Source organism: Lathamus discolor, chromosome 5 (assembly GCF_037157495.1).
Source record: "Lathamus discolor isolate bLatDis1 chromosome 5, bLatDis1.hap1, whole genome shotgun sequence".
Classification (NCBI taxonomy): domain Eukaryota; kingdom Metazoa; phylum Chordata; class Aves; order Psittaciformes; family Psittacidae; genus Lathamus; species Lathamus discolor.
The window spans coordinates 69,186,801-69,204,547 of record NC_088888.1 but is presented as its reverse complement, the minus strand read 5'-3'; the positions used below and the strand labels follow the sequence as shown (position 1 = coordinate 69,204,547).

At 41.0% G+C, this 17,747-nt stretch overlaps 1 long non-coding RNA gene across 2 annotated transcripts; it reads left to right on the top strand.

Annotated features, from left to right (window-relative positions):
- Positions 1 to 1,122: 1,122 nt before the first annotated feature.
- LOC136014366 (uncharacterized) lies at positions 1,123 to 17,068 on the top strand. 2 transcript variants are annotated; one of them, XR_010612662.1, is made up of 3 exons: positions 1,123 to 1,197; positions 11,488 to 11,861; positions 16,828 to 17,068. It is a non-coding gene; the product is annotated as an uncharacterized LOC136014366 (long non-coding RNA). The 2 variants fall into 2 exon arrangements; XR_010612661.1 differs by lacking the exon at positions 1,123 to 1,197 and adding an exon at positions 1,220 to 1,367.
- Positions 17,069 to 17,747: the final 679 nt, after the last annotated feature.

Genomic DNA, 17,747 nt, shown 5'->3' with positions numbered 1-17,747 from the left:
AGTCTGACTGGCCACATGAAAAGCTTTTTGGCCTAAACATACTGTAGCTGCTTTCACAATTTGCTTTTGAACCTCAGGGACTTCTGCAATCCTATGCAACATAGTGCTTTCACCATTGTTATGGGTATTCCTCTTTGTCTTACTCTGATTTTGCCTGGGAGTACTAATCATGTAATAGTAGCACAGTTCTCCCACCCTTATGTAACAGAATCTTTGATACAAGGAAACTTTGGCTACACTATGCAATTCACCACAAGCTTCAGTCAAATGTATTACATTTTCATGTGTTGCATTTACTTAAAAGTCCAGTTTTTTTTTTTTAAGATTGATTTCTGTTAATACAGTGCACGTTTTACTTAAAGAATATGGCAGACCACAGTGCTGAAAATTTACAAAGCAGTTAAAAACTGCTAATTAAAGAAGAAAACCCAAGACTGTGATACAAAATGACATTAAATTTTATTCTTATTTGCTATAGTTTAGAATTGATTTTTTTCATGTGTGAAAAATATTCATATTCAGCTGGTAATTGTCAACATCCACTTTTACATGGGCACATAAGTTTTCCTATTTGTCCTTTTCCTAGTTTTGTAGGAATTAAAAAGAAGATGCAGAGGCTACTGGAAGAAGGTGAAAAAAAGAACAAAACAGAACGAAGAATATATTTTACTTCTTATTTACCTGTATCAGGCATCCAGCTACTCAAAACCAGAAAGCATATGAAATAAAAATTTCACTCCTGGTTTCCTGCCAGGCAATAATGTAGCACATGAACAGTTTCTCAAAGAAAACACTTGTCCTCTATTCCCTTGTTATTCCATTGTTTTATTTAGCACTGCACTCTCAATTTAAATTGACCTACCCACTAACAGAATTTAACTTATTTTACTCCATCTGTGAGATACACCTACAATTCTCCCTTGTTTCCTCATCAGGGTTGAACAGCTTTCCACCTCTTTTCTGCATCCCCAGCCGTGTGTTCTCACCCTCCTCCACGGGAGGTTGCTACTCCCCTTCAGCCCTGCTCCTCCCATTGTTTCTGCAGCCCTGCTTTCAGCTGGATCTGCCAAATGAGCTATTTAACACCACCCCTCCACCCCCAGTGCTTGTGAAAAGGAACATGTTTTGTTTGTGACTAGGTCATTTGTCAGATTTATTTTACAGGTGTATTTGAACAGCTTAGTCTATGCGGTGGAGGTAATAACCGGGGAGGTGGTGATGGGGAGAACCCTAGGGGAGCAGGCACAGGGAGGAGGGACCTGGAGCACCATGAGATCTGCTGGGCAAGGAAGCACACCATGACGGGAGCTTGGATCTTGAGGTTACCTCCCACTGGCGCAAGCAAACTGAGAACGTTGTTACAAAAGGTGTTTTTGGAGAGCTGGAAAGTGTTAACCATGTAGGAAGGAGGTGTTGTGTTTGGGTGGAAGACTGACTATGGGAAGAGGGGGGTTGAATCCAAGGGTGGAAAATGAATGGCTATTAAACGTTTCCTTTCATAACTAGCTATCTGTTGGATGAAAGCCAGTAATCTAGGATCAATCCTTAATACCAGCAGTTCACAGAGCTCATCTGATTTATGGGAAGCTGAAGTTCATATTCCTCCACTGGTGTGTATTCAATTGGTCGCATGGGTTGGGAAAAAAGTTCCTTCATGCGAGTGTCAGTCTGGATTCAGGTAGGTGTTAGGTGAGGACGTGGTATTTCTTTGTCTGCTGAGAGTGGTCCAGCAGGCAGACCACACTCCTCTGATAACAGCTATTCTGCATCCTGCTTGCATTTGTCTTTATGTGATAGTGTGTGATCCAGGTCTGGGTCCCACTTCATGCCCAGGTACTTGGTGATCCCCACTTTGTGGCTCATCACCTTATGGGGCTTGACTGGCTGCACCTGTAGGGCAGAGACACAAGGGAACACTTACAGGGTACACTGGAAATCACATAGGAGCTTGTTGCACCATCCAGTTTGCCCAAATGCTTCGTATTTTGTGTCTGTCTTTTGAAGGAGGAACAAAGTGATTAAACCCAGTGTTCAGGACATGCTTGTGGTCTATCACGACACTCATATCAATCTGCGTTCTTCTGGCTTTTGTGAGGATTGATAACGAACCTCTGCCATTCCTCAGCTGTGTGTTTTCATTGACTGCAGTGGTTGGGAAAGGCACACAAATCATATTTGCCGTTGCACTGCAACCTGTCCTTGTTTACCGTGAGTTTCCCGAGCCAGCTGCATTCAGCTGCTGTAAGGGATTTCAGCAGTGGCCCAGGGTCCAATCCTACCCACATCAATGCAGCCTGGAGGGTGAAGCCACCTTCTTATAAAAATATAAGCACACATCCCGAGCTCTAAAAGCAGTGTAGCCTTTCCTAAATCACAGGGAATGTTCCCTGGGTGAATTGAGGACAATTTTGTTATGCCTGTTTTTCAGGGTACAGCCTGATGGATTCTCAGGCTTTCAATGCACAGCTTGCACATGTGCACACAGCTGCTACAGCACCGCTTGCTGAAAGTTTAAACATTCAACTTTGCCTCTGTGCTTGTGAGTTTAGAGCCTGACAGCTTTCATGTCATCTGCAACTTTTGAGACCCAAGAGTTTTGTGCCTTCTTTTTTTCTTTGCCATCTACTGTGGGTCCTCTCTATATTAGGCAATATTGCCTTAATTACGTCTATTTATCACCTGTTATACAGAAAATTCACTGCTGTTCTTTTATCCTCCCAGTCAATTTTAATTCTAGTCTCCAAACTATTCATCTTAAAATTACAGCGAGTTCCTTCTGTTGCTGAATTTTACTGAAGGCTTTTAAAACAGAACTCTCCCTCCCTCCCCCCAGTTTTATTTTTCCTCTGATACTTTCTTGATTCTCTGGAGGAATTTACCTGGTACTCTGGTAAAACACCCCATTCTCATCCCAGAGGTCTCCATGCTGGTTATTTCTCTCTCTCCCTGCCCCCCCCCCCCCCCAAGCTTACTGTAGCTTCTTCCCAACCTCCACTTTGAAGAAACAATCCCTCATGTTCGCTATGTAAGACAGGATAAATGGAGACAGGGTGAGTTATTGTCATCTGTGTGTTATTATGTGTCACCAACCTGGCTTTATGTTTTCATAAGTCTGGTTGCCAAGCAGTGTCTGGCAGTGGCAAGGGTGCGAAAGCATAAGGAGATATAGCCAAATGGTCTAGTCAAAGGTCAGGTGGATCTCTTACCTTCTTCTAGACCAATGGCAGATATTTAGGGAAGAGTATACCTGAAGGGCTAAAGTTTTTGTAGCGACTGATCCCAACTCTTGTATGTTCTTCAAGCTCCCAGAAGATACCAGGTTAGTAATTACCTCAGCCAAAATTTGAACCATTATGTTTAACAGCCCCCCGTGGGCTTGTGTCTGAATTTGTATGAAGGAAATCAGGAGAAGAGAGGACTTTGGGAGCCATGTGTCCAATCCTCTGTTACAGAAAACAAGATGTTCAAAGTATGTCTTGAAAGTTTGTAGTCTTTTTCTTGAGCCTCTGTGATGTTACAAACTCTCCATTCTTGTCATTTAGAGATAGAAGTCTGGACTTCTAACTGTATAGCCTGAAATGATGATTATGGTGATAGGAGAGACGGTCTGATGCCTGTAGTATCAACTGCTCTGAATTAAGGGTTTGTCCCGTCACTGATTATCCCGTGGTCGGGTATCTTATGGTTGACTTCAAAATACCAGTTGCCAGCCTGTCAGATTAGTAGATGCGGGGCTCCACAGTTAGATCTAGGAAGGACTGAAGGTGTTAGAAAATCATATTGAAATTAGAAGAGTTTGTTGAAGAGGTGATTTAGGTTGTGTAAAAAGAATACTGAACAGCTGCAGATTAACCTCTGCAAATGTGTGGGGAAATTAAGTTTTCAGCCAGATCATCTGTCCTCTCTGGCTCAAGGTGCATAGGCTGGAATACATAGCCAGAGCTGGAAGAGGGCTGAGAGAGGGAACAAAGGGCAGTACAGCAGCCCACAGCTGGATTCACCGTACGTCAGGGTGGAACTGCAGTCCTGCATGGTGTTCCAATCTTAATTTCATTCTCTAAACCTGGACACTTGGCTCCACTTTTTTGCTCCAAAATACATGTGCTTTTGGCAAGCAGTGTCCGTTTTGTTTCACTTTTGCACTCACACTTTAGGGCTTGTTGAGATAAATAGGTTTGGTTTTGGCATTCCTGGCTGCAGTAATACTTCCCTCAGCATTTGGCAACTGCAGATGGCATTTTAGGTGCTCTTCTAACACAAGAATCTTGTGGCTTCACTGGTTCTTTGTACAACACGCTAGACATATAATGGCATGAATTCCTTTGTGTATTATTCATTATTCACAGTCACACAAACACATAATTTCATCTGTAGGCTACCATGTGACTCAAAATGGGAGTCAATAAATTGCTGTTTTTGCCATGGCTGGAGTTCACTCTGTATCACTGAATGATCTGTAAACAACACGATTTTGTAGCTGAAATGATTACAGGATATTTAAAAAAAGTTCTTGTACGAAGTATCAATTATACAAGTAAAAATAGAGTATAAAAGGAGCTTAATATTTCTAGTTCAAAGTTAACAAACTAACCCAGAAAATAACAGCTGCTGTTACATTACTATGTGCTCTCTGTGGTTTGGAATGGGAAGTTTCATCCAATTTTCAATCAATATATTATAACTTGGGTAAAACTGAATGTGTTAACTGAATGTGTTAGATAGCCTCTGATACTAGGAGAGTCCAAGAAGTCTGAAAACTAGCCCATGGAGCCAAATAGGGATTGGGATGTCAGTTCTTACCAAAATGAAGCAACTATCTATGTGCCTTTTTTGCCCCAGTGGTAGTTAGCAAATATTCCTTGGAGACATCAGCCTAGTGCTGTTTAGTCAGCAGAGCACATCTTGGAGAATTCCAGCAACTTTCACTCCCTTGCAATTTGTGATGGGACCAAATACATCCCTTCCTGCTCACAGTTGCTTTCTTTTTTCCTCTTATAGTGAGGAACAAGACGGAAACATAGCTATTGCCTTTTTCGCTGCCTTTTCCACCCTTCTTGCTGCTTAGACTCACTAAGTGCAACTCAGGTTTGCTCAACAAGCCTGTGGATAAGACTCATGCATGAAGAATGTCAAGTAGTCTTTGTAAAGTCATTGCCAAACACAATGAAGGCAGAAACAAACAGGATATAAATACTAAAATTACATCCTGAGCACAGAAGTAATTTAAGCTATGGTACACCTGAGTGCTTTAATTTAAAAAAAACAATGAACACTTAAAAGTTCTGCAGTGATGCCGCAGTCTTGTGTTCTGGAATATGTTTGCCTCATTTGTAGCCCATAAAGTCTCTTGGAGCTCATTTGATTTCTTTTTTCGCTTTTCATTTTTTCCCCTCTATTGAACTTCAGTCAGTAGAGGATGATATTTTGGATCTCACTTTATTTCTAAGCCCTCTTGGGATCTGAAAATCTATGGTTCAGGACCTCCACAGCCTGAGTATCTCGAGCGCATGGGGCTTTCACAGGGCACAGCCAGCAACACTGTCCTGGGTTTAGCAGTAGCAGTCAATTTTTCTCCTCCTTAGTAGCTGGTGCAGCACTGTGTTTTGACTTTCAGCCTGGGAACAAGAGCTGGTAACACCAATGTTTTTAGTTGCTGCTCAAATGTTTGGTCTGACCAAGGACTTTGTGAGTCTCATGCTCTGCCAGGGAGGAGGGGAAGTGGGGAGGAAGCAGAGACAGGACACCTGACCCAAACTAGCCAAAGAGGTATTCCATACCACAGCACGTCATGCCCAGGATATGTAACGGGGAGTGACCCGGAAGGGCTGGGAGGACTGGAGGGTTGGAGGAGGTATCGGTCGGTACTCGGCTGGGGGAAGTGGGGCGAGTTATCTGTTGGCTGGTGCTGAGGTGTTGTATTCTCTTCCCTTGTTATTTCCTTTAGCATTATTATCATTGGTGGTAGCAGCAGTGGTTTGTGTTATACCTCAGTTACTGGACTGTTCTTATCTCAACCCGTGGGAGTTGTATTCTTTTCAATTCTCCTCTCTGTCCCTCTAGGAGCAGGGGGAGGGCAAGAAGGGGGGGGAGTGAGTGAAGGAGGTTTGTGGTTGGGTTTAAACCACGACAAACACCCACATACTGAGCTCCGTACTAAGCTGGCAGTGTCTGACTTTAAAAGAGTGAAAGAGGAGTTTTGGTGCTTCCTCAGTCAGAGGTGTTCAGTTGGCAGTGTGCTCAGTCAGACCTTAGAGAACCTAGGTTAAATGTCTTCTTTTTTTCCCTGCTGATCATTCAGTAGTCCAGAGATCATTCTGGGGAGTGCTGGACTACTCTCCATTGCGAGGAAGACGTGCTATAATGAGTTATATTTCTGATCAGTCCTGTCTGTTCCTGCCCTGCTTAATCCTGCTTAGATATATTTCTCCTGTAAAGTATATAGGGGTTGCTGATATACAGACTAGTGTTTGATGTGTGTGTGTGTGTATATATATATGTATGTATTTTAATCTCAGTGTATTGTGAACTCTTTTTCTGTATAACAGAATAGGAGGGGTAGAAAACATTCCTCCCTTTGCCATACTGGGTCCTAGGAAGTGTGAATCCTTGCAGGTAGATATGAAACAAGGACCAGTGCAGCCCACAGTACAGGTGGGAACTTCATAGATCATGTTGGGACAGTGAGTATATCAGACATTGGGGGGTTCAGAGAACATGTAAGATGGAGTGCAGGTGATCTGTTAAGTCCTGCAGCTTTTTCAGCTTGTCAGTGACAGTGCGATGACACCGGTGCACAGTGGTCTGTGCAGTGATAGCATCTAGGGGCTGCAAGTCTCTGCTGTAAGGACTGCTTAGCTGAATAGAAAGGTTGAAGTGCTTCTCTACAGCCTTCATTGCAATGAAGACCCCATGCTCTGTGGAGGGTCCTGGCTATGAACTGGGTGAGGAACACTTGTGAATATGACACTTCATCTCAAACAGTAGGTAGATTTAGCATATGCTGATATTTTCAGCTTGTCCTAGCAGTTTTTTCCTCGTTGTGCAGCTGTTTCGAAAGGCCTGATTTGAGGCAATAAAAGGTATGTGCAATAACATCTTCTCTTGGATCAGGACTGTGTTCTTGAACTGAATGTCTCACTCATCCCCATTCACAGCGCTTGCTTTGCATCACAGAGTGCTCTTGCAGTGCTCAGTCTGGTTTCTTTTTCAAGAAACTACACCAAAAACTGTGTTCCAGGAGGACACATGGTATGCTCCAATGCCGAAGTATTTGGTCTGTGGAACCAGGCTGGAATGCTCTGCTGTAAGCCCACAAAATGCATGTTCTGCAGTGACTGGGTTACCAGCACCAACACTTAGACACTAACAGATTGGCTCCTGTTGGGCCGCAGTACTCCCTAATACAGACACAGCCTAACTAAGCTTTTGTATCATGCAGAATACTATAGACCTAGCACAGGGATTGGAATTTTCTTTCCAGGCCAGGTGCTTTGAAGTTGGGCCTTGCAGTATTTGGAATCAAAACTCTTCAATCCTTTTTCGGTGCAGACCTAAATACATGTCCATTGGCATCCACCCATATAGTTCTGCTGCTAAATTTACCAAATAGAGACATTTACAATAAGCATGTGAAAGAGAGAAAGAGATTTACAGCCTACATTAAAATCTTTCATCAGGAAGAACATGCTCATTAGTGCAATATTCACTTTAATCTCGTCTTTTTCTTCTGCTGCTGCACGCTGCTTTTCTATCAATACTGATTAGCAGCTACAAACCTGGCCTGGTTTTTCTTACTTGAGCATCCTGCGTATGGGGGATGGACCTTAGCTGTCGGTAGACAGGCAGTGAGGCTCTCTCTGTATTATGTTAATGTTGCCACTCACAATGTTTTCATTATAAGCTTCATTGTTTAGTGTTAATTTCCTGGCTGTTACAAATTATATCAGGATGAACTGCAGCACAAAGGCTTGTAGACTTGATTTGATTTCCTTTCCCAGAGAAGGTGCAAAATTTTTCCCAGTTCTAGTTTTTGTTTGTTTTGGGGTTTTTTTTCTTTGTTTTTAAATGTCTTTGTAATGTGAGTTTTCAGATACTACTTCCCCGATCACATGTATCTAACCAGGATTCTAATTAAAGGGGAAAAGAGAAAATTAATTTTTTGTTGGCTGTTTGTCCTTAGTCTGCCAAGGTCCTAGAGCTCTCAGTGAAAATACATGGGAGATTTTCAGAAACCAGATGCCAATCATCTCTTTAACAGAACTGAGCTGCTGGTTTTCTGTGTATGTGCATCAAGAAGATAACAAAATATGGTGCTTTTTTTAGACAAAGAAAAAAACTCAGAAAGCATTTTATTTATTCTTGTAGGTGGTTAAGCTACAAAGGGCACCATCTCTGAAGCACACTACTATGCTTAGTGGCAAAAGAAATTATTTAGAGTTGTAAATCTAAATATCAAAGCTTAAGTCTGCAGGTAGTCGATGCAGGCTCTCATCTTTTAGTATTGATGTTCAATGAACACTTGGAAATACTTGTTAAACAGTAAGTCACAGTTTCAGAGTGCTTATTCATCCATGAACACGAACATAGTAACAGACAATAAAACGGTCTGAGAATGACTGCTGCAGGTTTTTACAAAATAATAGGGAATGTGGAGTTAAAAGCTCTCAGTTTTGAAGCTGTTGTGAAAGGGTATGACTCTCTTATGACTCCTGTTCAGTATAACCCAAGATTCATCCTATGACTAAATTCTGCTCTGTTCATTGATCAACTTAGACATTATTCGAAAAAAGTTATTAGGGCTGATAAGCCTTTAGTCTTGGCCCCTCAACTTTTTAAAGATATATTTCTGTTATTGTATTTGAATACCTTTAGAGCAAAATACAGCTATAAATAGAATCATAGAATAGATGTATCTGATTTTACTGGTTGCTACAGAATTAAGTGTCTGAATACCATCTTTCCCAGCTGGTACATTAATTTGGGACACAATAATACATTAAACAAATTCCATCTGCACTGGGCCAAGCTATAGCACGTATCTAGTCGGAGGTACTCAGATTTGAATGTTTATTTTAAGTGAAAGCACTCCAATTCATGCCAAGCAATATCTTCTGATCTACAGCTCTGGCTTTGCCCCCCAAAGCTTTCTGTAAGTCACCAAGCTGCAGCATATTTCTTTGCATGCAAAACCTTTTTCTTACATGGCTTTCAAAAACATAATGTAAGAATATATATAGAATCAGCTGGCAGCTGACTGGCTACTGTGTATGCCACATTTGTGATTGTAGTCGAACACAGTGCTCCAGGAAAGAAAAACGACTTACAATTTTGGCTACTGCTGGGCATGGCTCAGGCCATCACTCAGACTTTGCTGTGCAGCTCTGTCAGGCACATCAGTCCTGGTTTGCAGCACCTCCAGTCTCCCATCCCTGAGGCAACATGGTGCCAACACTACAGTTTGCAAATGGATTAAGGTAGAAGGGAGGGGAGAATTGCCAACTTTCTGCTACCACTTTGATGATAGAAAACCTGTGTGTTGTTTTTTTTCCCCCACAGAGAAAAGAAGGAGCCCTTTTGTATTAACAATTATTACATTTTAATTAATTGTAATCTGGCCTGTGTCGTAAATCTGGTTTGCAGAGTGCCGTGTCTTTAAAAAATTATTCCATTCCACTAAGGCCACTGGATTAGATTCTTCTCACAAAAAATGTGCTCTACTGGTTTTGCAAGTAAGACCACCAAATTCACCAATGGAGAATCTCATCTGAAATAAGTATCAAATTATTTGGCATATAATACTGAAATTCAGAGCAATACATTTATAGAGATATTATTATTTAATGGTAATGGTTGGAGAACAGAAGTTAAGTGTCACAAATCCAAAACCAGATATTAAAAAGAAGTTTTCTCTGTTTAATTGAGGGCTTGAACCTGCATGTCCAGTGGAAGTGCAGATCTGGGCTTTACTTATTTATTAAAGTCTTCAGCCTGTTGCTCATCTATCTGTGATCAGTATTATCATCACTGTTATGTATCTCTGTTTATATCTGTAGTGACAAAGTAAAATTGGTTGAATTAAAATTTTAGTCAAAAAGTAAAAGAATTATGCAACTCCATTAAGGCACATGTGTAATAAGAGACTAATTAGGAGTAACAAGTTTTGGCATAAGCTCAGTAAATTGCCATGGATCGTTGTCATAGTGATATTTGAAAGTGGGAATACTTTGGTGGGATAAGTATATATTATTTAATTGTAGAAAAATATGCCAGAAGATAGGTACTAATGCTCGCTACTTTCCCCTCTAATTTTACAGAAAATCTTACTAAGTTTTAGTGTCATATAAAGAATGAATTGTCAACAAAGCAGGTAGAATGGTCATCCTGCAATTAAATATTAACAATTTATTTTCGGAGAAATAACATCTATGAGTTTATTTCTGATAAAAAAAAAAAAGTAGCTCCCTCTCCCATCTATAAATATTTATTATTTCCACAAGAAAACCTCCTTGTTGCAATTCTAGGAGAATTTTGTGAGCATGTGAGGGTCTTGTTCTAGGATTCTCTATGCACCCAAATTTTTGATATGTGGCTTGTCAATTTCGCAATCCATTATTGCCCAAGTTTACAAATGACCAGCTAAATCAGTATGGTTAGCCTAATCTGACTGTGTTCCCCTTCTACAGCTTTATGTGTGCTATTGGTACATTTTCCTTTGGTATTTTTCCCTGTGGATATTTTGCTCTATCTCCAGGATCTTGGTGGATTTCCTTTTATTTATGCATGACAGAGAAAGCATGGGAAAGCAGTGGGCAAGTGACGCTGTCAATGATCCTGTGAGCTTGCTTGAGCTCTTGTTTCAGTTTGGGTACCTGTTAAAAGCATGCGTCATGTTATAAATGACATGTTTGAAAACTTCGGGTGCAGAGAGGAAGGACTGGGTATGAGCTGCTGCAGGATTACCATGTACAACTACAGTGTAGACAGTGTGTTAGCGATGTTAACTGCATAGCCCCACTTCATGGAGCTTTTTCTAAACCTGAAATTGGTCTTCATATCTCCTTGTAGTCCCCTATAGAGCACAGGACACCCCAAAAGTCCATGAGAAATTGCAAGTGTCTCTCACAGACAAACACGTGCAATCTGCATTCCTTAATACATAGATCAATAGCTAGATGTCATTTTGTGACTTCCTGGCTTAAAAAGATGTGACCTAGTGAGATAGAAGTTAACCTATCCATAGTCTTTGTTAGCTGAACAGAGTGCAGTGTCAGATTTGGAGATTTGGTAAAAATCTTTTCCTGGATAGCAGTCTTTTTCTTTTTTTTTTTTTTAATATGCAAGTATGCATAACTTGATCGTGCAAACCTTTATTTTACAATTTATTATCCAGATTCATCCTTGTTCTACCCAAGGAAGTGAACCTCGGATATGTATGTTCAGGCAAGAATTTAAGATTTATTGGCTCCTTCTGTCATGTCGTACTTGCAGGCTCTGTGGAGACACTGGAGTCACCAAGGAGAAAATAGAAGTTCTGCACACCAAGTTCCCTTTCAAATGAAGAACTGGGAGAAGGACTGCATTTATGGATGGAAACAGAGGTGCACGTGAAAACCTCTCTGGTGATGTTTTGATGATGAACCATCCTCTTCAGTGACTTCCCTGAAAACAGAGGTGCAACTTGAGGTGACAGTCCAAAACCAGTAGTGTCATACCACGTCAAAAATTACTCTTTTCTTTCAAAGAAAGCATGTTACAGTACTGTGCATGCTGTCCATGCAAGTGCATCCTTGCTGGCACTTGTGTCCTAGTGAAACAGGTCGACTGACTTGTGAACCAGTACACAGCCTGTCTAGCAGATGGAGGTGAGTGAAGTCAGCCAAGAGACCATGCACTAGCTGCTCACCAAGTGTGCTAGCTAACTGTGGGATTCCTTCACAGAGACATCCAAATGTCTCGCAGTAGTCTCATATCCATATACTGGTGCTTGGCAAAGCTCAAGAAAATTACTTTAACAAGAGAAATACAAAGAAAAAAAAAAAGAAGAAAAATAGAAATAAAAAGATGAGAGGTTGTGCCTATGTTAACATTAGCAGTATAGCTGAGGTATGTGACTCAACATTTTAAAAAGTGGTGTGTCACTCCATCCTCTATTGCCACTGGCAAAATGAGGCATGCAGGGAAAGGGCTAGCCCTCTTCAGGGATGAGTTCAAGATTGTAGGGTAAACTTGTAACATATTAATTAAAAGAGCCTGATCTCCTGACTCCTGCCTTGTATGCAAGACCAGTAAAACAAGAGCAATCTCTAGTACTCTGACTCTTAAAAAGATGATCTTTATTTTATGCTGTTGGCAATGAGAAAGGAGTTGTGTTTGTAAGAATGATTTTTAAACCCATGTGATAACCAAACAGCAATATAAACCAGCTGAACTATCATGCAAGGAGCTAAAAATGGCAGTCTGGATAAACTGCCACCATAAAGGGAGAATGAAAATGCAGTCTGTATAAAAGTCTGCTAGTAACTTGTCAGACTCACTTGGTGCCTCCTGTGATAGTAGCATTTGTCATTTGTAGAACAAAGTAGTAGAGCTGTGCTGGCATGAAGAGGAGTGTTACTTGACATTCGGGGTGCTACATAAATATGCTAAAAGCTAGTCAGCACTTCTCTGGCTGGCTTGTTAAGGGCTTATGGCATGGGGTTTGGAACTAGATGATCATAAGGTCCTTTCCAACTCTAACCAGTCTATGATTCTATGATAATTAAGCCACACAATCTCTCCAATGCAAAAAGGGCTTCAGTGGAGCAGAGTCTTACTGTTGTGGTTTTGGAAATTCCTTTGTGGTTGTGAATTGCAGGATTCAGAAGAAAAGGCAGAGTGAGTTGTGTTTGATGGACAGCACAGTCAGGACTAAGAAGCTTCAGAGTTGTTGTGGCTCCCCCTGCGTCATGCACTGGAGAGCTGGCGGAAAGCTGACTAAATAGTACCAGTACCTCACCAGGCAGATGGTCAGGCAAAGGCCAGAGCCCTCTGTCCCTCACTACGTGCCTCCTCCAGTTCCCAGATGCAAGATGAACTGGCATGGGGGTTGCTATAATTTGCTGCTGGTATAGACCAGCAACAAATTACTGCCTTGAGGAGCAAGCAGGAATAGGAAAGAGCACCTCTGAGGCATAAGGCCTCTGGGATGATTCCTTATGCACCACCCATCTCTCAGGGTTATGCCCAAAGGCCCAAGCTACCCTCTGGAGGATACATCTGAAGCCACCAGAGAGCAAAGAACCTCTCTTCCACCTCCTGAATTTCCTTCTCCCCTTCTGAAGTGTAATCAGTGTAGATAGATGTCAACTTGATTACATTTGAAAAAACAAGCCATATTGGTATGTGTCTTGAACCTCAGTGTGGTAGAGACACGCTTGCTTACTGACAGGCTTGGAACAATACCTTTAGCTAAGGAGACTTGCTTCTACTTGCTTGCCTCTTTTTGCATTTCTACATTTTCAAGAACTTTGAATGCAAACGTCCACTTTCCAACAGTGCCTTTTGAACAATAGCCTGTAAAGCAAGACATTACTTGGCATGAATACTGGGGTCATGATTGGATTCCAGAGGGGATATATTCAAATAGGCAGTCAACAACTCAAACATTAATGGTGGGCCCTTTACTCCTACCTTGAACTTCTATTTGCATCACAAATTTTACAGCTTTAACTAGTTGGGAGAAACTTTAATTTGTATTTGAACATAACCATACTTAAAGATAGACCAGCAAATGTTGAAAGTGATATATATAATGCATCACCAAGGTCAGGGATCCTAGTATATCAGAGTCATTGATGCATTTATGACCACTGTTTCCCTGTTAGGATGAGGTGTATAGTAGTTTCGCACTGAAAAAAAGGCAACTGGCAATAGGATTCACCTTAGCAAATGTAGACACTTGCAATGGAGGTCTCTAAATCCCAGCTAAGCATCCTATGCTGTTCAAGGTCACTGGAGAGAAATAAGCAATTCTAGGCGTGATTTGTCTTGCTTTAGATATGTGTATGAGATCAGATGAATCTCTTTCTTAAAGTGCTACTGACTGCACAGAGTTCAGAATGATCAGCTCAGATGTTTGCATCGTAATTAAACAGCAATCATATTCAGGGAGAATAGAGACTGCAGAAGGATTTAGGTGTTTACATCTGAAATGCGGATATTCGGAGTGCTTTTTTAGTTTCCACTTCTCCTTGGAGATACCAAGAGCTCTTGAGGATCAAATCTATAGACTTGCTGAAGGCAAGCATGCCTGTCTGTGGGGCACCTTGACTCCCAGTGACATCCACTGCCGTAGGCTTCCCCTGTTCAAATGAGGAAAAAAGCAAAAAACATCAGTCAGGACATAGTGAATCTCTGAAATATTACAGAATATAGGCAAAGACGCAAAAAAAAAAAAAAAAAAAAAAAAAAGAGCCTGAAAATCCAGATATATAGCTTTTTGTTAGATTTTTAAAATTATATTTAAAGTTCTGGATTATCTGGACATTCCTCAGAAGTGGTATTTTGGGGTGATATTTTGGTTATTGCTTCTTTTGTTGAAACACATATTCTCCCCATGTAAGGGAAAAAGAATAAGGCTGTAATTTATATATGATATTGAACATACTGTATCATAATTACAATCACATTTGGTGCATGCCTACACATATCTGTGTATGTATATATGTGTGTAATAAAATCTAAATATTTCCAATAGCTTAAGCTATTTTAAATGATGAGAAGACAAAGACAGCAATGCATTAAGACCAACAATTCCAGTTAATCACTGCTGAATGTGGAAGCTTGGGAAGGCTCAACTATGTGGCTGTCCCTGTTTTCAGCCTTGTTGCCCATTTTTGAAGATCTATGGCTTCCTAAAGCCTTTGATGGCTTTTTAAAAACGATGTCAGGTAGAGGGTAGGGATCAGATTCTCAGAAGTAATTCAATGCATAATTCTTCCTAAAATCTACTCTCTCCCCCTTTGGCACTCAGCAGAAGTTGTCTAAGTCCTAAGAGTTCTTATGAGTATGCTCCAGCAGCAATACAGTTTTTCCCATTAGTCTGTTTGAGAGAGCTAGAGCCTTCTCGCTGATGGCTGTATTTTTACTTCTTTAGTCCAGCATGGTTTAACAGGAAAGCGACCATAAATCTCCTTCTTTTACCTAATGTCCCACTCTTCATTGGGCTGTCAAAAAAATCCTGGATTTATATGCAATTAATCACATCATTTATTTTCCCAATACATCAAACTATCCAATCTATTGTGGGTGGAAGCTGGTCTTCATAGACAGGGTAAACATCACAGTGCACAGGACACTTCATGCATTGAAAATTTTGCAGGGAAAAGATGTTATCAAAGCTGCTTTTTGTCCAGTATATTTGATACTCTTCTAATTTTCCATGCTAAATGTATTCAGAGTAACTCAAAAGGGAAAAAAGTACTTTCTACTTTGGTAATTGTAGAGCCAAAACTGTCACTAACAACATTAGCATACATAAGGATTCTTTGATTTCTTAGGTAGCATTTTGGAGGAGTTGTAAAGTACGAAAATATCCCACATTTTATTCTGAGAATAAGTTCCTTTTGTGGGATTTCTGGAGCCCTAAGGGACTGGCTAACAGTTAGGAGGAGTGGAAATAACTACAAAGAAGAGGGCACTTGGAAGATTACTGATTTCTGAACTTCCCTAAAGGAGCCTGAATGAGATCTGTCATCTGCTCAGTAACACCTTCTAGAATAAATTGGATGAATTATGAGTGGCCAACCCACAGTCCAGAAAATTTTGTTCTGCGAAACTGGAAGCCTGTGGGATGGAGGGGAACATCTGGATGGTTTGAAAACTCAAGTCCCATCAGACACTATTTACCCATCTTTTTTGCTGGATACCAGTGTTGAAGGTTTTGTAAGAGCGTGTGTCTGTGACTCCTTGGGGCACCAAGTCCAGTTCCTCACACAGTTGGATAGTGGGTGGTTGGTCCAGATGTGTCCACAAGGGCTTTTTGCCTCAACTTCCCAGTCCTAGCATTTTCTGTAGTAGACATAGTCAATCAGAAGGGCAAAGGCCTCAGTGTTTTATTAAGAACACATGACAGAAGATATCAGCACTGTTGATGTCCTAGAACCAGCAATAGTCTGTGTGTTATAAAATATAATTGGGTATTATTTTGTTTTCACATTACAGTATGGCCAGGGTTTTATATTTTCTTTTTTTTTTTTTTTTTTTTTTTTTTGGTTGCAGAAGAAATAGAAAGCAGTGCTTCTGGCTTTCAATGAGAGAGCACAAGACAGATGGTCTAAATTCTGCCATTCTCTGTTACCACAAACACCACCCCAGCCTGCAAATACTTCTACCTATTTATGCAAAAGTACTTTTTGATTAAGGTGAAATACAAATTGAAAAATATAGAGTAAACATCTCTTTCCTGGAGGTTAAATACAATAAAATTCTCTTCCTTCCACCTTTCCTCCATATCCACTCTCATTTTGCATTTCACCTAATTTCTGGTTTTAAAGCCATCCTCTCTGGGTGAATGAGAGATGGAGATAGGAGAAGTGCTTCCTTAGGCACATCAAGGTGGAATAGTAATGCTGTTTTCCTGAAGTGGGGAACAGTCTGAAAATAGAATAGAGACATCTGAGAGAGAGGTGCACAAGGAAGACATCTTTGACAATGCATGGAGGGGAATGTCAGGCCAGGCAAAGTCTTCAAGCCTAATGAGAGAGGACTGGACGTGGGAGCTCTGTTGATGAATAGCGATAGAGGGATGTCATCATGCTCTGACTGAACAGGCTTTTCTCTTTGTTACAGGAAGCACATGTTGTCCACACGGGTTGGTACAACCACCTTTCCAAATCATGTCCATCTGGACTGCAATACAAGTCCCCAACCCTGTGAAGCAGACTTGGTCCTCAGTGTCATTTTTCTTAACGGGAGGTGGGTGATCTCCTGACTGAAAGGGTCCTTTACACAGTGAACAAGATGAAGCTAAGGCCTCTCTGCCTTTTCCTTTTCCAAGTCACAGGAGAAAACATGAAACAGAAACAGAATAAACTGGCTGAGTCCCAAAACTTGTTGTTTTCCTGTGTGGTAATCCTGTTTCTCCCTGTGAATCTGTTTTGTCAGGCAAAGTAAATCTTTACTTGATACACAGCACTTGTGAGGGTTGGTGCTTCCTGACCTACATGGTGGGAAAATGTTCCTGCCTCTTCCTGGGTGGACTGCCTGGGGGAAACAGACATTTTGTGGAGGCCAGAGGGGAAGATATACTTAACCAGGCAAGAACCGGGATGCAAATTTACGGAAAAAGAGAAATAATGGTATCTTAAAGTGGATTGTAAGAAGAAAGATGCAACAGTTGGAGCCCTTTAGATGGTCCTAACGGATGGCTGAATGAAATGCTGAATGTGTGGCATTCATGCAGTAGTCTGCTACTTCTGCCATGAAGTAGTCAGAGAGCCAGGGCAGCTGGATGCATTGGCTGCCTGGACACAGACTGAGAGCAGGAAGGGTGGCACAGCAGTGTTCAAATGTTTGCTGTTGGCTGTGTTTCATCTCATCTGGTGGTACATGGCAGATATCAGTCAGCCAATCAGCTCTCAAAAAGAAGTCCTTTTAGTTTTCCTTATGAAATACACTCACTTTTAAGAAGGTGTGTATAATAAACTGTGGGAGATTTTGTGTGAAACTAGCTACAGAATTTTTGGGGTTTTTTTTTGTTAATTTATATA